This window comes from Mercenaria mercenaria, chromosome 11, assembly GCF_021730395.1.
Source record: "Mercenaria mercenaria strain notata chromosome 11, MADL_Memer_1, whole genome shotgun sequence".
NCBI classification, from domain to species: domain Eukaryota; kingdom Metazoa; phylum Mollusca; class Bivalvia; order Venerida; family Veneridae; genus Mercenaria; species Mercenaria mercenaria.
This window is the reverse complement of record NC_069371.1, coordinates 41203210-41226035: the sequence shown is the minus strand read 5'-3', so window position 1 is coordinate 41226035 and position 22826 is coordinate 41203210. Positions and strand designations below refer to the sequence as shown.

General features: G+C 36.9%; 1 pseudogene; it reads left to right on the top strand.

Annotated features, from left to right (window-relative positions):
- Positions 1–838: 838 nt before the first annotated feature.
- The window catches only part of LOC123532381 (uncharacterized), a 30124-nt pseudogene continuing 8136 nt past the window's right edge, over positions 839–22826 (top strand).

The window sequence follows — 22826 nt, the reverse complement described above, 5'->3', positions numbered from 1 at the left end:
GTGTCAAAGCGTAAACGTATTACGGCTCCAAAACGGATAACTCAAAAGAAAATGACGACAACGTAAATAAACAACTCGCGCGCATTTCATGGTAATTCAATGACGCTTGAGGCACAATATATCAATTTATTTAAGAAATAATTCATGGCAAAAGAGTGTCTTAACAATATTTCCAATATGCTTTTCTCTGTTAAAACATTCTTACGCTAGAATGACGTCACGTTAACGTGCGGTGACGTCAATGTTTTTGTTGCGACCAAGAAAGAGCGCTACTATATTTTAACTACTGTTTTAGATTAAGGGCATATTAGAATCGAAATAATTTATAGCGAAACCGTGTTTTAACACTATTTATACACTCGGGCGGTAATACGTCGTATAACCCCCAATCGTGCATAAATTAAGAAATAATATATCTCATCCAGTGATTTGTCGTTGAATAAATCATTGTTTGTCATTCAGATGCGAAGGAATTATATCACGAGGGCGCAGCCCGAGTGATATAATAATACGCATCTGAATGACAAACAATGATTTATTCAAGAGCAAATCACTAAATGAGTTATATTATTTCGATTCTAACACGTTACCAAGGATTTTTAGGTAAATTCTTGACGACATTCATTAAATATTTGCCCGTTTTCAATCGGTTTCTTTTCCAGCGCGCCGCTATTCCGTTTGACGCCATGACGTAATAATTGTGACGTCAGAATAGTGATTTGTTGTATAATAATTCACTGTTTTCTGTCTTCTTTGTGTTATAGGAAAATGAATCGGTTCGTGTTAGAATAAGTGTTACAACACTCTTTTGCTATAAAACATTTCTTAATTATGCACGATGGGCAGTTATACGTCGGGCCTAATTATTTCACGAGGGCGCAGCACAATAGTGAAGGTATCTGACGACAAAACGCGGCAGGTATTGGATTGTTGGGCAATGTACGTAGGTCTTGAATTGCTGATAGGACAGGTCTTGAACTGCAGCGTGCGGTGAGTACTGGATGGTTGCTCCCAGTGTACGGGGCAGTGTGGCACCGTTTAATGTCGCATCATCGTTATCTGTCACAAGCACCTATTATCTGCAGCTATGTGTCGCACTTTTTAACGCTTTATGTCGCAAGAATTTTTACCACTGCATGAACTCCGATAAACAAATTTCCTTTCTTTATTCTTTGTCAGAGATCTTTTCAACATCTAAATAGAAGGACTCAAACACATTCAATTGTGGCCTTCCGATAAAAATACAGTTCCTGGTTTTTATTTAGAATTTCATATAATCCTTTGAAAAATCATAAATTCGTGTAGATTCAGTGTTTGATGTTTACCGTCAGAAAAAAAAATCAGTTTAAGCTGAAATTTACAGTTCTTTTCTGAAATTTTGTGTCGAATTTTGAAAGAATTTTCCGGACGATGCCATTTTTTGGTTAATCTTGTTTGGAAAGAATTCAGCGCAAGGGGTGAGGCGGGGCGAGGCGGGGTTGGTAGTATAAGCATACAACGTTCAACCGGTCCAATCCCAAAACAGGGGTGTGATAGAAAAGACTGAAAAAAGGAGAAGTTGAGAAATTTGCTGTACCATCCCGATATTGTACATGTGACCCCCATGTGCGTGTCGCTACCTGAGACAAGTCACCGCCGGCACAGGTCAAGCGTATCGCAACAGCAGCGGAGTCCGATGCGCAACTGCAGGCCAACGTATATCAGTCATCGAGTTGAATCAGCATTTGTATGAAGTTTCTCCACAAATGATGTTATGTGAAAAAAAATCAACGTGATCTTTTAGGAACGCATAATTTGCTACACATAACAGCGGTGCGGTGCAATGACCCGGTAACTCTATCGAACTCGTACAAAACATGTTTGACATAATCTTACACAATTCACTCACCCTTTGTGAATTAATCAACACGTTATTCCCGGGGCACTGTTTATGCTCAGTTCACTTAGCACGTGACTTTCATGACAACATATTGTTATTGTTAGCGTTAGCGCGGGTTTTCAGAGGGTCACGCCAAAAATGGTATGTATTTTTTTTCTTCCTCTGTTTTCTTTTCTATTTTCTTCCTATTTCTGTCGTTCTTTTTTTTTCTCATTTCATCAGTTAAGTTTATAAATGATTCATTTTGTGTTTTCTACACATTTTTTTTTGAAATGCGATTATCTTTTTAACTGGGAGTGAAAATTTAGTCTATTCTGGAATTTTTTTTATACACACATTCATTCCGTGTAGGGACCGATGCCATAATTGTGCCGCTTGAAACCATATATGTAAAGGAGTAAGAGTATCAGACTTGATTTTAAGTCAATATTCTCAAATTATTTTGCATTTTTGAAGGCAGACCGGAAGTCTGTAAGCTATACTATGCGCGCCCATTGGTACATTTTTTCATGGATGCCAGGTTGTTGGCACGGTCAAATAAATGAGACTTAAACATGTTCCAATTGAAAAGAATCCATTGCACACTACAGAATTTGATTGTTTCCATAGCAATTGTTCATCTCAGGCAATAGCAACATGTACAGGCGATAATTCCGTTTCAAGCAACGATAGGCAAGTAACATTAGATAAATGTTTTAGGGTCAACTTTTAAGGTTATAATTATCTATGGAAATGAAAACGATTAGCACCAAAAATCTTTGTTGGAAGTTAAGTTTTATACAGATTCTAAGTCATTCCATTGATCGTGAAAGTATCATAAAAATGATGTTTCCACGAAAACAAATGTTTTTAAAATTGCTTTGATAGCTTAAATTGCAAGTGAGACATTTACGTTTAACAAAGTCATGTTTTATTTTTGCATTCAGGTTACCATGGTGACAAAGATGAAAGAACGTACATACAGGACACTGACGGAGGTGTTTTCAGATATGGAGCATTTAGGGCATGTATGTTTTCTTTTCCTTTTTAATCTGAAATGTCTAAAGGCAACATAACGATATATGTTTGTTTCTGGGTTTTTTTTATACATGGTTTCTGTATGTTATACACTTAACATGATGGCCATGGAAAGGTACATCTACATCTACATAATGATAGAAATGGATGGTCGACGTCTATCAGTTTTCTCTCTGTGATAATGTTCATGGATAATTTTCATGGATCGTCTGCATTGATTTTGAGTCATTTGATTTGTCTCGTACAAGTGATGTTGTCGTAGAGCTTGGTTAGCTTTAATGATAAGCGAGGTATTTAACTTCCATCAAAATCATGACTATTTTTATTTTTTTTTAATTTTAGGCTGTGTCTTAGTGGCAACAATCAAAACCATACAATTATACATACAGATCGGGGATGGACATGTTTTCAGATTTGGAGCTTATTGGGTATGTAAGTTTCTTTTCCCTGTTTTGTCTTGAATACATAAAGGCAACACTAGTGTTAACATTTGTGCTCTTACACACGCCTGTATGCATTTTTAGCTGACTTTTCTAGGAATAATGAGAGCTATTCTACTCAACCTGGCGTCGGCGACACACCTTGGTTAAAATTCAGGTGCAAGATCATATCTCAGTAACTGTTGCATGTTTTGGGATGAAACTTTACACAACAATACTTTCCAATCATTAAACCGACTTAAATAACCAAGTTAGATAATTCCTGTTTGAATTTTATACGCATGATTGTCCAATTTGGGTTTACGTTTTGCGTGCAATTAACTATCAAGCTGCATCTCTAGTAACAACTTTTTGTATTGGATTGAATCTTCATATGAGCCGTGCCATGGGAAAACCAACATAGTGGCTTTGCGACCAGCATGGATCCAGACCAGCCTGCGCATCCGCGCAGTCTGGTCAGGATCCATGCTGTTCGCTAACAGTTTCTCTAATAGCAATTGGTTATGAAAGCGAACAGCATGGATCCTGACCAGACTGCGCGGATGCGCAGGCTGGTCTGGATCCATGCTGGTCGCAAAGCCACTATGTTGGTTTTCTCATGGCGCGGCTCATATAATACTTTCCCGTCATCACAATTACTACAATATCAAGTTGGATAACTCTTGGTTGAATTTAATACAAAGTTTGGCCTTTTTGATTGAGAAAATTGGGTTAAAGTTTGCATGCAAGTAACCCAAGCTGTATTTAAGTAACATCTGTATGTACTGGACTGAAAGCACGCAGTCTGGTCAGGATCCATGCTGTTCGCTAACAGTTTCTCTAATAGCAATTGGTTATGAAAGCGAACAGCATGGATCCTGACCAGACTGCGCGGATGCGCAGGCTGGTCTGGATCCATGCTGGTCGCAAAGCCACTATGTTGGTTTTCTCATGGCGCGGCTCATATAATACTTTCCCGTCATACTTTCCCGTCATCACAATTACTACAATATCTAAGTTGGATAACTCTTGGTTGAATTTAATACAAAGTTTGGCCGTTTTTAATTGAAAAAAGTGGATTAAAGTTTGCATGCAAGTAACCAAAGCTGTATCTCAGTAACATCTGTATGTACTGGACTGAAAGTTCACTTACTGCTTTTGGGCCATCAAGCCTACTGCAGTACCCAAGTTAGATTACTCTTGCTTGAATTAAACTCAAAGTATCACCTTTTTTCGACTTAGAAAATTTGGTTAAGTTATATATTGTATTGAAACTTCACATAATGCTGGAGTTGTAACTCTTGGTCTAACTGAAAGTATGGCCCTTTTTCGTCTTAGAAAGTTCCGAGCATCAAGTTGTATCTCAGTAATGTTTGAAACTGCACTCGGGACATCCATCTCATCAAAATAACATCCGTAACGAAGTTAAAAGTCTAGGTTGAAATTAAGTCTAATCATGTCCCTTATTTCACTGAAGTTTTGCATGCTGGTTGCTACCATAATAAAATTTTACTTTGTAATAAATCGTAATGAAATGATACAGTTATGTAATTCTTGCCGAGTTACAGCTATTATTTGACTTTAGTTAACGAATAGTCGAGCTCACTGTCTTACGGACAGCTTTTGTTATACTCAATTTTATCACCATGGAAACGTACATCTTCATCTGTTAGACGGATAACTGACGTTCAGTAGTTGGTTATAATATTGTTCAAAGATCGCCTTCACTGATTTTAAGTCCTTTGTCTCATGCAAGTGATGTTTCCATGAAAACATGTTTTGTAAAATAGTTTACTGGCATGTAAGTCTTTAACGTTTAACAAAATCATATTTTGTTCTTTCATGCATTTTAGGTTGTGTTTCAGTGGCAGAGGTCAAGAGCATACATACAGATCATTGACGAAGGTGTTGTCAGATCTGGAGCATGTATGATGTGTATGCTTTTTATATTTTCTTTGTCTGGAATTTATAAGGTATCACTTGCATTTAATTAATGTTTATTTCTTTTCTTAAACATTTCTTTCTGTGTATTAAACATTTAACAGGGTTACCATGGAAACATACATCTACATCTATGAAATAAATGGACGAACGACGTTCAGGTCTACACCGTTATACAGCAGATTATGTGATATAAAAGGCGTGTATGTCTAAATTTCTTATCTTGAGGCAACAGTATGATATATGTGTTTCTTTGTTTGATATACCTTTCTGTATCTATACGCCAAACAGGGTTACCATGGAAACGTACATCTACCTCTGGACAAGGGTATAATAGAAGACAGGCGAACTGCAGTGAGAGAAATCCTGCAATCGATCACGTGGTACGGCGTTCAGATGTATAAATTTATAGAGCAGATTTTGGAGTCTATCGGGTGTGTATGATTACTTTTCTTTTTTGTGACAACACATTGATATACTTGTTCTGTTTTTACACATGCTTTTCTGTATCTATACACTCAACAGGGTTACCATAGAAACGTACCTCTACCTCTAGGCAATGGTATAATGAAAGACAGGCACACTGCAATGAGAGAAATCCTGCTGTCGATCACGTGGAACGACGTTCAAATGTACAAAGTTAAAGAGCAGATTTTGGAATATATAGGGTATGAATGTTTTCTTTTCTTTTTTTTGTGACAACATTTTGATATATTTGTTTCTGTTTTACACATGCTTTTCTGTATCTATACACTCAACAGGGTTACCATGGAAACGTACCTCTACCTCTAGGCAAGGGTATAATGGACTACAGGCAAATTGCAGTGAGAGAAATCCTGCTGTCGATCACGTGGAACGACGTTCAAATGTACAAAGTTAAAGAGCAGATTTTGGAACATATCGGGTATGAATGTTTACTTTTCTTTTTTTTGTGACAACATTTTGATATATTTGTTTCTGTTTTACACATGCTTTTCTGTATCTATACACTCAACAGAGTTACCATGGGAACTTACATCTACATCTAGGCAATGGTATTAATTGAAGACAGACGTCCAAGCCTACAAACAGCAGTGAGAGAAATCCTGCAATCGCGGATCACGTGGTAAACGTTGAGCTTTAAACAGTCTAAGCCTTGCTAAGACCTGAAAACGAATTCAGGCAAAACCTGAATTTAAACGAAAATCTGGATAATAGGTCCGCTTATTGAGAATCTTCCTTGTATATTTTTGTTTCGTAATATTTTGTGTTCGGCGTTTCCTGTTTTGTCAGGTTTGGGTGGCGTGGTAATGTTTGTTGTGTTGTGTGTTTGTGGCGGTGTTTATGGCAGTGTTTGTGGCGGTGTATATGGCAGTGTTTGTGGTGTTGTTTTAATGTCTGTGATGGCGTTTGTGGTGTCTTCAGTGTGATCATTTCGTTTGTATTTGTCATGGTTTGTGTTGTTTTGTCAAAAAGGGGTTTTTAATGGTGCGAACTGTTTGTCGCTTTTGGTTCTTTGTCTTTCCTTCCGTTACAAGGTGTTTTTCTCTGTGACATAATCAACATAATTATTACTACTAGATTGTTAGAATAAGTAAAATATTGCAATGTGTTTTAATAACTTTACTTGCTCGATCAATTTTAGAAAGCTGGAAAGACACACCATGAAATATACAGACGACAGGCATACGGTGCAGACGACATCTGAGAAAACGCGCGATATGTTCTTTTTTATTTGTGTTTTTTATTTTGTTTTGCTGCTTTTTCTACTAGAATGTTGGGGTACCTGGAGAATAAAGACGCAGACGGATATGGAGATACAGACGATATGGAGATGCAGACGGATATGGAGATGTAGATGGATATGGAGATGCAGACGATATAGAGATACAGACCAAACAAAATGTGCATTTCTCTTTATGATGAACAGGTTTGTATATTACTACTTATGTTATCCAATTTTGAATGCATTTCTCTGCAGATTTTTCCAAAATGGTGGATGATGTTGACTACAAGCACCTGTGAAGATATCACAATGGTTAAATGTGCGGAGCAGCTATAGTGGCTGGTGTTGACTAAACAAGCACGTGCAAGGATGTCATGTGAATTTCACAATGGTTTAGTGAACAATGCAAAGTGGTCCTATTCCTCGGGCGCAATGAGGTGTGTAATTTGTCTGTATAATTATTTTATTTCTTCGGCTAGCTTTATATTAGGCGTGCAGTTTTCAATCAAGTTATTCACATTCATTTTCATTTTAATAAATTTTCTACACTTCTGGTATTTTCTGGTTATAATGTATACCTACATTGTTTTAATTCTCTTTTATTTTAAGCACATTATTGTTAATTGTGTAGTAATGACTACCAGTATTCAGTCAGCAGTGTATAACTTTAAACCTTTAGAAAGCAAAGGCCGATATTTCTCCTGGAGTAATTCAAGAGCTGGGAAATGCGCATACAGTTTCTGGCTTTGGTGAAAGGAAAAAACATGTCGGACGAGAAACTCAAAACTATTCGATGAGAAATTGAATCTATCCGATGAGGAACCCAAACTATCCGTCAAGAAGCAGTTTCCTGGACAATAAATACACGTAAGGATTTGTTTATAATTTATAACGCACTTTGAATACAAGTCGGTAATTCAGTTTAGTTACTCTATGAAGTTTTCATGATTGGTGTAAATTTACGTCAAGAAAACTACTGGGCCCACTGCAGTGGTGTGGTCTAAATAAGGCAGGTGTTTGTTACCATATCAGCCTGAGGCGTGGTTCGAATCCGCAATCATCGGTGTGTGAGTTTGAGACGCGCCTCTTTTAAACCGTAAAAGTTTAATGCAAAATTAAATTTTATTTTCTGTCAGTAAAATGTAAACATAACTAAAAGTGTCTTTCATTTTTAAAGAAAGTTGAAAAACTCAGTTTTCCATAAGTGGCTTTGGTGTAATTTAGTACTAGTGAGAAACCCAAAAACAATGTGCCTGTTTATAACTGCATAAGCAGGAGGTAAATTTTAGTTGATGTAACTACAGTTGTCGTAGGACTTCCTAGCTGGTACCACATAGATGCTGATAACCAGAGGTGTACTGGTACCCTATCAATGCCGATCACCAGAGACACGCTGGTATCCTATCAATGCCGGTCATCAGAGGTGCGCTGGATCCCTTGTGTCAACATTATAGTTATCAACTGTTTTCAGCAAGGTAGGCTGCTAAATTATTTAAGAATTGCCGTTTACGCGGTGCGAGTTCGAGCAAGAATTCAAATTACACTAATAGTTTCTGACTTAGCTGTGTGCTTCTTGGAGCGCTAGATTCTACTGGTTAACGAACTGAATTCGGTTATCTTGCGTCGAAATATTACCAATACATCAGAACATTGTGCACTCATGTCCTATAATACAAATGAAACTTGGAAAACATTATCATCTTTAATTAGACACATGCATTTTTTTCTAGAGTTCGGTGTCCGGTGTTTAAAAACTTTTTTAATATTTAGTATTTTTCTATCAAACATTTTCAAGTGTCATGGGCCATACAATGTTGGCATCGTTTTCGTCATTCTTTCGACAATAACTGACCTTTACACATTTACACAGTTGCATTGTTTGGTTGTTTACTTGGTTTTAAAGACATTATTTCAGATGGTCTTGAGAAATCCTGTATTTGTAATTGTATATTTTTCTCGATGTCTAGACATAAAATGCTCTTTTTTACTCAAGGCATGGTTTGGCGCCGATACTATTACTTCATACTTTTGATATGACCGAAACATTGCGAAATGGTACTAATTTCATGCTATTCAAATAAAACTTTAAACAGTTTTAGTTTTTGCATTCTCTAAAACATGCGAGGTTAAAGACTGAATTTGAATTCTAACTAACTGCGAATCACTACATGTTCTTTGTAAAATGTTTCCATTAACTCCTGTGGAGTTTGAGTAATGTAAAATGTGGCTGTCTGACTGGTCAGTTAGAATTCGTAATCTGTGTTTATTAGTAAGCCATTCCAAAGTAAGCATTTCAATAAGCAATGTTATAACCATTAAATTCCCTGATTGACTTTAAATATTGACCACCAACCTTCAGCAAAAGTTTGAAGTGAAAGAATTTAACGACCTCGAGCGGCTTGAACCCACAGCAGGGATGTGTCTGACAATCGATTGTCAACCACTAAGCAATACCCAGCGTATTTTCATTGAATTTCATTGATTTTGCTGGTTATTGTAGCATCATGATTATAAAATATGAATTTATTTCAGGTTTAAAAAGCAAGAAGGCAGTGTTGGACATAGAAAAAATAATCGATTGCGGAAAACAAACATCACCATGCCGTCCTGTGTTTGGTATTTCCGACAGCTGACAGTCCGATGCATGCCAGGTAATACCTTTCAAAATTTTTATTTGATGTTGACTCTGCCGGAGTCTGAAAGCAATATATGATTAATTTTTGCTATTTATTCATCAATAGTTTGTTTTAAGCACGTCTTTACGAATTATGTAGAGAGCTATCCTACTCATATGTACAATCGCGTCCACATCTTTGGCCATTCTTGAGTCATTGCTAAAGTTTTCATGCACTTTCACTTTATCTCTGTTGTTACTCAAACATTAAATACTTGTTCTGTATCATCATCCGCATCATATGACATAAGGTCCTTGCACCAATCTGTCAAAAATACTGTCCACTTTTTACTTAAACTAAGTTCTTTATGCCACAGATATCGACACCCAGGAGGCACATAGAGTTTGATCTGTCCGTCTGTCATTCTATTCATCTCTTACACTTTCTTGTGTTTTCAACTCCTCATACAGATTCTTTCAAATTCAAATGAAACTTTTTGGACTTAATGATATGACAACTACGTCTGTACCTTGTGTATCAATTCAAATGTAGCCCAGTATAAATCATCAACATGAAGAAGACACGCGCACATTGTCGGGACTTCATGTTCATTTATTGTTTCTCGAGTTATAGTCCTTTTAGCTCGACTTTTCGAAGAAAAAGTAGAGCTATTGCACTCGCCCCGGCGTCGGCGTGGGCGTCGCCGTTGGTTAAAGTTTTTGATAAAGTCAAATATCTCTGTTACTATCAAAGCTATGGACTTGAAACTTAAAATAGTTATTTACTATCAAAGTCTACACCAGAAGAAACAATCCCCATAACTCTGATTTAAATTTTGACAGAATTATGCCCCTTTTTAACTTAGAATTTTTGGTTAAAATTTTTGATGGTCAAATATCTCTGTTACTATCAAAGCTATTGACTTGAAACTTAAAATACTTATTTACCATCAAAGTCTACACCAGAAGAAACAATCCCCATAACTCTGATTGAATTTTGACAGAATTATGCCCCTTTTTAGCTTAGATTTTTTTTTAAATTTTGATAAAGTCGAATATCTCTGTTACTATTAAAGCTTTTGACTTGAAACTCAAAATAGTTGTATACAATCAAAGTCTGCACCAAGAGACACACTTACCATAACTCTGGTTTGAATTTTGACAGAATTATGCCCCTTTTTTACTTAGACTTTTTAGTTAAAGTTTTTGATGAAGTCAAATATCTCTGTTACTATCAAAGCTTTTGACTTGAAACTTAAAATACTTATTTACCATCAAAGTCTACACCAGGAGAAACAATATTCATAACTCTGATTTGAAATTTGACAGAATTATGCCCCTTTTTAACTTAGACTTTTTTATTAAAAGTCAAATATCTCTGTTACTGTTAAAGCTTTTGACTTGAAACTCAAAATAGTTATTTACTATCAAAGTCTACACCAAGAGACACAATTCCCATAACTCTGTTTGAATTTTGACAAAGTTATTTCCCTTTTTAACTTAGAATCTTTTTACTGGCAAAGCTCTAATTCAGAGTCAAGCATTGAGAAAAGTCGAGCGCGCTGTCTTACGGACAGCTCTTGTTTGGATTTAACAGTAATACAGCTATATACATACCTTGTATACTCAACTCCTCCTACACTTTCCACCCAGTTCAAATGAAGTTTGGTATACGTCACTAACATGAATTGGGCCTGTGCTTTTATTGTCCGGATTTTAATGTACGATTATTACATGAAGTTTTTATGCCCCCGGCATCTACTGATGCGGGAGGCATTTAGTGATTGTCCTGTCCGTCCGTCCGTTCGTTCGTCCGTACGAGGTTAACCAAATTGGACCGTTTCGTCTAGCATCAATACCCCTTACTAGAATGACTTGATACTTATGCAGATGTAACCTGTGACCATTCTTCATCTTCAGACATCACCTGACCTCAGTTTGATCTTGACCTTGACCTCGTTTTGGACTTAGGTTGCTTTGTATGGGCCATCTCTTGGTTAACCAAATGGGACCATTTCATCTGGCATCAATACCGCTTACAAGAATGAATTGATACTAATACAAATGTAACCTGTGACCATTCCTCATCTTCAAACATCACCTGATCACAGTTTGACCTTGACCTTGACCTTGACCTTCACCTCGTTTTGGAAAATCTATCGACAAGGATGCCACCGGGGGCATCAAACGTTTATTGAACGCAGCTCCTTGTTTAATCATGCCAGTTTTTACGATATTACAACTACATTTGCAACTGTGTATATATTCCACCCAACTTAAATACAACTTAATTTACATCATCAAACCTTAAGTGCGCATGTGCATAATTCATTGTCTGCTCAAGGTGAGCTTTTGTGACCGAGTTTACACTGAGTTTACACCAAACTTCACAGGAATGATCCTTGGGAGCCCCACCTATCAAAATTGCCCAAAGAATTGAAATCCATGCAGAACTCTGGTTGCCATGTCAACCGAAAGGAAAAACTCAAAAAATTTTCTTGTCCAAAACCACACTAGGGCTTTGATATTTGGTATGTGGCATCATCTAATGGTCCTCTACCAAGTTAGGTCAAATTATCTCACTAGGGTCAAATATGGCCCCGTCCTATGGGTCATATGGTTTACATAGACTTATATAGGAAATGTTTTGAAAATCTTCTTGTCCAAAACCACAGGGCTTAGGGCTTTGATATTTGGTATGTAGCATCATATAGTGGTCCTCTACCAAGATTGTTCAAATTATCCCCCTAGGGTTAAATATGGCTCCGCCCTGGGGGTCACATAGTTTATGTAGACTTATATAGGGAAAATCTTCTTGTCCAAAACCACAGGGCCTGAGGCTTTGATATTTATGTCTTCCACCACACAGTGGTGTAGGAGACATATTGATTTACTTCTGTCTGTGTGTGTGTCTGTCTGTCACAAATCACAAACAATTCTCATCCGATCTTCACCAAACTTAAACAAAGTGTGTTTGACCATAAGTCCTCGGCCAAGTTCAATAACTAGCCAAATTGGCCCAGGCACTTAAGAATTACGGCCCTTGAAATACCCAAAATCAGCCTTTTTACTCTTCAAAGGTATATTTGTAGTTAGTAAACGGTATAAAGACCGACTTACTATTTAGATGATTAGGCAGTTGTGGGAGACATGCGCTTTTCTCAAAAGCAGCTCTAATTGGTTTGTGACATCATCTAATGGTCCTCTACCAAGATTGTTCAAATTATGCCCCTAGGGTGAAAAAAGGCCCTGCCCCAGGAGTCCAAAGTAACATAGACTTGTATAGGAAAAAAACTTTAAAAATCATCTTGTCTTAAACCACAGACCTAGGCCTTTGATATTTGGTATGCAGCATTGCCTTATGGTCATCTTCCATGATTGTTCAGATTATTACCCTGGAGTGAAAAGAGGTCCCACCCCAGGGGTCCCAAGTTTTACATAGACTTATATAGGATTTTTTTAAAAAAATCTTCCTGTCTGAAAGTTCAAGGCTTAGGACTTTGATACTTGGTATGTAGCATTGCCTAGTGGTTCTCCAACAAGAATGTTCAAATTATGCCACTGGGGTGAAAAGAGGCCCTGCCCGGGGGTCACTTGTTATATGACTTATATAGGAAAAAATTCGTTTAAAAATTTCTGATTATATTTCCTAAACTGTTTTATTGTAATTACCTGATGACATTTGTTTGCTATCATAAGCTGACTCTGTACAGCAAGAAACATAACTCGGTCCTGTTTTTGCAAGAATTATGGCCCTTTTGGACTAAGAAAATATCAAGTTTCTTGGTTAAGTTTTATGTTTAGGTAAGCTTTTCTCCTAAACTGTCAAAGCTATTGCTTTGAAACTTGCAACACTTGTTTACCATCAAAAGCTGACTCTGTACAGCAAGAGACATAACTCCATCCTGCTTTTTGCAAGAATTATGGCCCCTTTTTGGACTTAGAAAATCAGATTTCTTGGTTAAGTTTTGTGTTTAGGTAAGCTTTTCTCCTAAACTATCAAAGCTATTGCTTTAAACCTTGCAACACTTGTTTACCATCAAAAGCTGACTCTGTATAGCAAGAAACATAACTCCATCCTACTTTTTTGCAAGAATTATGGCCCTTTTGGGCTTAGAAAATCAGATTTCTTGGTTAAGTTTTGTGTTTAGGTCAGCTTTTCTCCTAAACTATCAAAGCTGTCGCTTTAAAACTAGCAACACTTGTTCACCATCATAAGCTGAATCTGTACAGCAAGAAACATAACTCAGTCCTGCTATTTGCAAGAATTATGACCCCTTTTAGACTTAGAAAATATCAGAATTTTTGGTTAAGTTTTGTGTTTAGGCCACCTTTTCTTCTTAATGGTTAAAACTATTGCTTTAAAGCTTGGAGCAGTTATTTGCCATTCAAAGCAGACTGTGCACAGCAAGTACCGTAACTCTACATTGATTTTTGCAAGAATTATGGCCCGTTTTGGACTTAGAAGATCATGAGTAGGACAATGTTACTTTTATACAGAGACAAAAAATCAGATGAGTGTCTGTACCCGCATGGCGGTGTTTGTTATGTAAATGAGATGGGAAACAAAAATTTGTAGTCCTGTTTGGCGCAATATAACCTATACTGTACTGACCTACTTTCTTAATATTTTAGCATCAGTTTGACATTTGAAACATGAAGCTCATATTACTCAGGTGAGCGATCCAGGGTCATCATGGCCCTCTTATGTCCGATTATGATCTTTTAGTTATGCTCCTTTTTGGATTTCACAATATACATGTAGGTATTACTACTACATCAGTACCTTGTATATCAGTTCAAATGAAACTTGGTATACACTATCAACAAGAAGTGGTTATGTGCATTTGGTTGGGATTTTAATGTACATTTCTATGACCCCGAAGGTGGTGGGCATATTAAAATCGCACTGTCCGTTCTCGCGTGCATCAGTGCCTCTTTGCAAACTCTTGTCCGGGCTGTAACTCTGCAATCCATAAAGGATTTTGAAATAACTTGGCGTTAATGTTCACCATAATAAGACGACGTGTCATGCGCAAGAGCCAGACCCCTAGCTCCAAGGTCATGGTCAAACTTATAATTGAGATCATTTAAGATTAACAGGGTCTGTTTCGTGTCAGGTCTGCCATCCATGTAAGGATTTTGAAATAACTTGGCATAAATGTTTACAATAATGAGATGATGTGTCATGCGCAAGACCATTCGACTATCCGAGGAATAGGTAGAGCTATTGCACTCGCCCATTTGCTGTCGCCGGCGTCCCGATTTGGTTAAGTTTTTGTCTGTTAGTTGGTATAGGGGAATGGATTGAAACTTCACACACTTGCTTTCATGCAGTGCAGGTTCCAAAACTCTACTTCGCAGTTGTACAAAATTATGCCCCTTTTCGGTTAGTTTTTTATGTAAGTTTTTAGAAACTGTTATCTTGGTACCCACTAAAAGGGGAATGAATTGAAACTTAACACACGAGCTGACATGCATTGTACAGGTTCCATAACTGTTTTGCGTGTGTACAAAATTAGGATCCTTATAATCGAGCGTTGCTGCCTCCGACAGGTCTTGTTTATTATCTTAAGATGAGAAGGTAGGTCGTAAACCATAACTCTTTTTCTTGAATATTGACAGACAAGCACATACAGACAAGAGTTTGCAAGTGTAGGTATGTGTGTTGGGGGGAGAGGGGGGAGGTGGTGGAGAGGGTTTGCGGGATTCTTGTTACTCAGTGTTGAATTGGAAAAAATATCCACTGGTAATGCTATGACATATAAAATGTATGAGATAATTTTAAGTTTCCAACCTTGTCTTGTATTTTGTAGAAGCTTATTTCAATATAATTTCGTCTACATTTTGTAAAAAGGTCGGCAAAGACGCATGCAGTAATTGTTAATATGCTGCATTTCGTCAAATATTACCGTTCTCATTTTCCCCCAAATCCTGGAAGATTTAGTTTGACTTTAAATCTTGAAGTATTTTGTGTCAAAATTATTCATCCTCATTTCTTTTCAGATTGCATTCAAATGAATAAGTGACAAATATCTGCAGAAGGAAGAACCAAGTATGAGGAATCTACACCAGACCTGACACAAGCATACAAGCATGACACCACTACAGCCGCCCTGATACAAGCATTGTTAAACAAATTAGACATATGCTGAACTGTATATAATTATGTCCCCACGTACAAAGTATATGGGGCTATATTGGAGTCACGCATGTCCGCCGGTCTGTTCGTCCGTCCGTCCATTGTGTCTGCTGGGAAGATTTTCATGAAACCTTTATGACTAATTAATCTCATCAAGACGCTGTTCAGAGTGCACAACCCAGGTTATTATACCCATAGTCAAGGTTACTTTTCAAAGGTAAAAAAGGTCAAATAGTTTAACTTCATGCCCGCTCTATATTTTTAAACGGCTTTAAAATTATTTTGCTCGACTATCGGAAGAATATTAAGTTAACATTTTATGGCAAGCTTCTGAGTGTCACTAGATCTTCTTAACTACTGCCCCCATTGATGCCAAACTTCACATAAGTTTGGTACTGGTAAGGGGCGGACATCTTTTAGTTTAGGGTCAAGCATGCTAAAGGTCAAGGTCACTGGGGTCAAATATTGTAATAGTGCTGGTTAAAGTTTTATGAGTTATTTTATTTATTTTATTTTATGACAGATATTTTCTTAAAGACCAAACCTCGCATAATGATTGATCTTAGAAAGGGACAGAAAGCTTTTGGTTTCATGAGAGTCAGGTAGCTGAAAGGTCAAGGTCACCGGGGAAAGATTTTGTAGCAATGTTAAAGTTTTATGGCACATTTCTCAGTTTGACTTATAACTAATAATGATTTTTCAGCATTGGTAGCCCTTGTACCTACACTTTAAGCTTTACCTACACTTCCTCTACCCACAACCCCACACTTACACATACATTCCTTACACAAATTATAGATTATTTTGTATATCTTGTACATATATCCCGTATGTTTATACGATGTTTAAGTATCCCTTATTCACTCACTTTTACCCCCACCACTTCCAAAATGTTTTAAATATTTTTTTACATCTCTCAAACATCGCATCTCACCCGCATCTCCTCATCTACAGCTCCCCCACGCCTATCCCCTGCCCCACTTTCTTTTGTGTTTAGCTCGACTATTCGAAGAATAAGTAGAGCTATCCTACACACCACGGCGACGGCGTCACACCTTGGTTAAGTTTAGGCCCAGTTTAGGCAAGAGTGTATAACTCCATCAAGGATTTTGGCTGAATTATGGCCCCTTTTAACTTACAAATCTTGGTTAAGTTTTTCGTACCAGTTCTTATCTGTGTAAACTTTTTTACATACGGCTTTGAAACTTTGAACACTTGTTTATAATTCTGAGCTCATTCTGTAGGCAAGAGTACATAACTCTGTCAGCTATTTTGGTTCAATTACGACCTTTTTAGCTCGACTTTTCTAAGAAAAAGTAGAGCTATTGCACTCGCCTCGGTGTCGGCATCGGCGTCGGTGGTTAAAGTTTTTGATAAAGTCAAATATCTCTGTTACTATCAATGCCATTGACTTGAAACTTAAAATAGTTATTTACTATCAAAGTCTACACAGGAGAAACAATCTCCATAACTCTGATTTGAAGTTTGACAGAATTATGCCCCTTTTTAAATTAGAATTTTTGGTTAAAGTTTTTGATAAAGTCAAATATCTCTGTTACTATCAAAGCTATTGACTTGAAACTTAAATACTTATTTACCATCAAAGTCTACACCAGGTGAAACAATCCCCATACCTCTGATTTGAATTTTGACTGAATTATGTCCCTTTTTAACTTAGATTTTTTTTGTTAATTTTTTTGAAAAAAGTCAAATATCTCTGTTACTATTAAAACTTTTGACTTGGAACTCAAAATAGTTATTCACTATCAAAGTCTACACCAGCAGAAACATTTCCCACAACTCTGATTTGAATTTTGACAGAATTATGGCCCTATTTAACTTTGATTATTTTGTTAAAGTTTTTGATAAAGTCAAATATCTCTGTTACTATCAAAGCTTTTGACTTGAAACTTAAAATACTTATTTACAATCAAAGTCTGTGCCAGGAGAAACAATCCCCATAACTCTGATTTGAATTTTGACAGAGTTATGTCCCTTTTAAACTTGGAAATCTTTTCTACTGGCAAAGCTCTAATTTAGAGTCAAGCACTGAGAAAAGTCGAGCGCGCTATCTTACGGACAGCTCTTGTTGACTTTGAAATTGGTTCAGTTTTCGTACAAGTTCACGTTTTGTCAAAACTATTTGATCGATTTAATCGAGTTATTTTTTAAAAAAAGATTGAATACGAAATGCACATTTGACTTTGATAAATCAGGCACAGTCAATTTTCGTAAGAAGCCACATAGAATACTGATTTGGTTCATAATTTCAAAAGCGTCTCAAAATGTTGTCCTTTGTAATAATATTTTTGTTTTGTTTTTAATCTGGACAGGGATAATTTTCAATAATAAATATGCGTGAATCAGTTTATGTACAAACAAAATCATTTTCACAAGCAATAAATCTTTGGACGAAAGATTAACACTGATATTTGTTTGTTTCAGTGCAAGATCGAAATCATTCTAGATGAAACTCATGAAAATATAAACTCTAGTGTTCACGCGTGAAAAAATAATTTGCTTTTTTATAAAAATTAAACAAAGGTTATCTTATGCATTTAAATATTTATGTACTAAATTGTACATATTTTACCGGTGTAACGTCACACGCAATGCGCAACGCTACGCATGCTCTTATGGCAATATTGAAGTTTGGAAAAAGGTTACATAGTTCTACGAGGTTGATTGCTTTTACATTTTTAATAGTATTATTTCTAATTGAATTTTAATCTTAATTTATATCTCATTCATGTACAATATCACAGGTATAAAATTACATTTCAATACACAAAATTAGTACTTGGGCGTTCAAAATTGAACTGTAAGAGACTATCACAAAATATTACAATATCATTTTAAACATAGTTCTAAATAAGTTAAGTTAATAAATACGACGTGTTAACATATACGACGTGTAAAAACCGAGAAACTGACATTGATCTTGGCTTTTTAAAGGCCTAAAAACTGGCATAAAGAAAAAACAAAGATCTTGAAAAAACTGAAAAGCAAAACACCACTAATGTGTATCTGGTAAAAAATAGATTTAAAAATCAAGTATTATCACAATAGCATTATTTCTAATGTTTTTTTTTCTTTTCTTTTTTTTTGTTAAAAACTCTTCAGTTATATGTTATTCATATTATTTCGCATTTAATTGATGTTGCGTGCAAGTGAAAATTGTATTTGGACTTCTCACTTTCTGAAACATTGATCAGGGTATAATGTATCGTTATATTTCAATAACACTCCGATAGCTTGACATGAAATTCCATTCTCTAGTAACTACATTTAATCAAACATACATCCTGAGCAGCCTAAGTACAGCTTTTTAAAGTCATTTAAAGTCATTTTGGCCTCATTCTTGTTCACTGAATTTTACACTGTTTGGCATAACTGTTAACCGACACCTAACTCTAAGCACTATCTCTAACCATTGGGGCTGAAATGGCTGAAGTGACTTTTAAAGCAACTTTGTCTTTTACAGGAACAATGTGTTTAACTCTAGACTGGTATATCTTTAAGAATGATGGGTAAACAGATTCACTGATCAAATGTTTGGTAGAAATGTGGGCAAACTTTTAAATTTTTAGTCCGCGCTTTTAAAGGTTTATTGGAATATAACGTTGGATACTATCATGATAAACTCATTGTTTCAAATGAGGTTGAGAAATCCAAATATGATTTTCACTAGTACGGAGCTACAATTGAAAGTGAAAGGATATGAATTGTAAGGACTAGAAATGTGCTTCAAAAAGAGAAAGATGTATAGTAATGCTTACAAAAACATCGAAATACACGCAAAACCATTAAAATATAAAATAAACAGATACATCTAATAGACCTATTTAACCTTTATTTCCAACATACGCATTGTGACGTCATGAAATACAGCTTTACGTTACGCCTGGCGTATGTCTTTGCGCGGTTGAATAAGATGAGACGAATTCAAAAGAACATGTAATACTGAATTATCTTTCATTCGGGAACAGCAGATTTAAGATTACTCGGTGAAAGATATTTCGATCTTATACTGAAACAAACCAATTGTCCTCTTTCTATATCTTTTTACAGCAGTAGCAGGTAATAAGAATCAATATTTTCAGGAAAACGGCTTAAACAATAAGGTGAAACAACCGAGGACAAAAATTACTGATAAAATGACAGTGAAAATTTCATCATCAGTATAAAAGTTGTTAGATATTTTTCGTTTTATAATCCCAAGATGCTTGCATTTTCTTATTTTAAAGTTCACTATTTTGAAATGACAGTCAAAATTTCATTATCTGTATAACTGTTGTTAGGTATTTTGGGTTTATAATTCTAAAATAAAAGTGCGTTTTCACATTTAAAAAAAAATTCTTTCCCTCTCTCAACCTCCCTCCTATCAACCATGTCAGTCTTGTAGATCTATTAATTATATATATTTTATAATTTGTATTATAGTAATTTTCATTTTCCTGCTTGATGGTTGTCTTGTTATGACAGTTAAATTGTTTGAGATGAGAATATAGTTCAGTTCAATGAATTTTTGTAGATGTATTAAATTATAAAAAAAAAAATCAAACTTTAACACTGTAATTATGCTTTACAACGTCATTTGTAACTATCTGTGCTATTTATTTCTGCTTGAAAAGTGAATAAAACGCCATACAGTTGTGTTGATTATTTCTTTAAAAACAAAAGGTCATACACTTGCATTTGATTATTGATGTTTCGAAAACCTAACCGACATTAAATGTGGTTTTACTTTAGTAAGTTTACTCCCTCTATACCATTTGCAAAATGCAGGTGTGTTCAGTTGGTCAAATAAAGGGGAGGTTACTCTAATTTATTATTTATGTCATCTCAAGTTATCTCCCCTTCCCCCGTTGACACCATTTGCAAAATAAAGGGGAGGTTATTCTAACTGACCTCCTTTATGTCATCTCACGTCATCTCCCCTTTCCCGGTTGACGCCATTTGTAAAATAAAGGGGAGGTTACTCTGACCTTTATGTCATCTCAAGTTATCTCCCCTTCCCCCAATGACGCCATTTGCAAAATAAAGGGGAGGTTATTCTAACCGATCACCTTTATGTCATCTCAAGTTATCTCCCCTTCCCCCGTTGACGCCATTTGCAAAAAGGGGAGGTTACTCTAACCGACCACCTTTATGTCATATCAAGTTATCTCCCCTTCCCCGTTGACGCCATTTGCAAAATAAAGGGGAGGTTACTCTAACCGACTTCCTTTATGTCATCTCAAGTTATCTCCCCTTACCCCGTTGACGCCATTTGCAAAATAAAGGGGAGGTTATTCTAACCGACCACCTTTATGTCATCTCAAGTTATCTCCCCTTCCCCCTTTGACGCCATTTGCAAAAAGGGGAGGTTACTCTAACCGACCTCCTTTATGTCATCTCAAGTTATCTCCCCTTCCCCCGTTGACGCCATTTGCAAAATAAAGGGGATGTTACTCTAACCGACCTCCTTTATGTCATCTCAAGTTATCTCCCTTTCCCCAGATGACGCCATTTGCAAAATAAAGGGGAGGTAACTCTAACCGACCTCCTTTATGGCTTCTCAAGTTATCTCCTCTTCCCCCGTTGACGCCATTTGCAAAAAGGGGAGGTTACTCTAACCGACCTTCTTTATGTCATCTTAAGTTATCTCACCTTCCCCCGATGACGCCATTTGCAAAATAAAGGGGAGGTTACTCTAACCGACCTTTATGTCATCTAAAGTTATCTCCCCTTCCCCCGATGACGCCATTTGCAAAAATAAAGGGGAGGTTACTCTAACTGACCTCCTTTATGTCAGTTCAAGTTATCTCCCCTTCCCACGATGACGCCATTTGCAAAATAAAGGGAGGTTACTCTAACCGACCTCCTTTATGTTATCTCCCCTTCTCCGTTTACGCCATTTGCAAAATAAAGGGGAGGTTACTCTAACTGACCTCCTTTCTATCATCTCAAGTTATCTCCCCTTCTCCGTTTACGCCATTTGCAAAATGATGGGGAGGTTACTCTAACCGACCTCCTTTATGTCATCTCAAGTTATCTCCCCTTCCCCCAATGACGCCATTTGCAAAATAAAGGGGAGGTTACTCTAACTGACCTCCTTTATGTCATCTCAAGTTATCTCCCCTTCCTCCACTGACGCCATTTGCAAAATAAAGGGGAGGTTACTCTAACCGACCTCCTTTATGGCATCTCAAGTTATCTCCTCTTCCCCCGTTGACGCCATTTGCAAAAAGGGGAGGTTACTCTAACTGACCTCCTTTATGTCATCTCAAGTTATCTCCCCTTCCCCCGATGACGCCATTTGCAAAATAAAGGGGAGGTTACTCTAACCGACTTCCTTTATGTCATCTCAAGTTATTTCCCCTGCCCCCGATGACGCCATTTGCAAAATAAAGGGGAGGTTACTCTAACCGACCTTATTTTATGTCATCTCAAGTTATCTCCCCTTCCCCCGTTGACGCCATTTGCAAAAAGGGGAGGTTACTCTAACCGACCTCCTTTATGTCATCTCAAGTTATCTCCCCTTCCCCCGTTGACGCCATTTGCAAATTAAAGGGGAGGTTACTTTAACCGACCTTATTTTATGTCATCTCAAGTTATCTCCCCTTCCCCCGATGACGCCATTTGCAAAATAAAGGGGAGGTTACTCTAACCGAACTCCTTGATGTCATCTAAAGTTATCTCCCCTTCCCCCGTTTACGCCATTTGCAAAATAAAGGGGAGGTTACTCTAACTGACCTCCTTTGTCATCTAAAGTTATCTCCCATTCCCCCGTTTACGCCATTTGCAAAATAAAGGGGAGGTTACTCTAACGGACCTCCTTTATGTCATCTCAAGTTATCTCCTCTTCCCCGTTTACGCCATTTGCAGAATAAAGGGGAGGTTACTCTAACCGACCTCCTTTATGTCATCTAAAGTTATCTCCTCTTCCCCGTTTACGCCATTTGCAAAATAAAGGGGAGGTTACTCTAACGGACCTCCTTTATGTCATCTAAAGTTATCTCCTCTTCCCCGTTTACGCCATTTGCAAAATAAAGGGGAGGTTACTCTAACCGACCTCGTTTATGTCATCTAAAGTTATCTCCCCTTCCCCCGATGACGCCATTTGC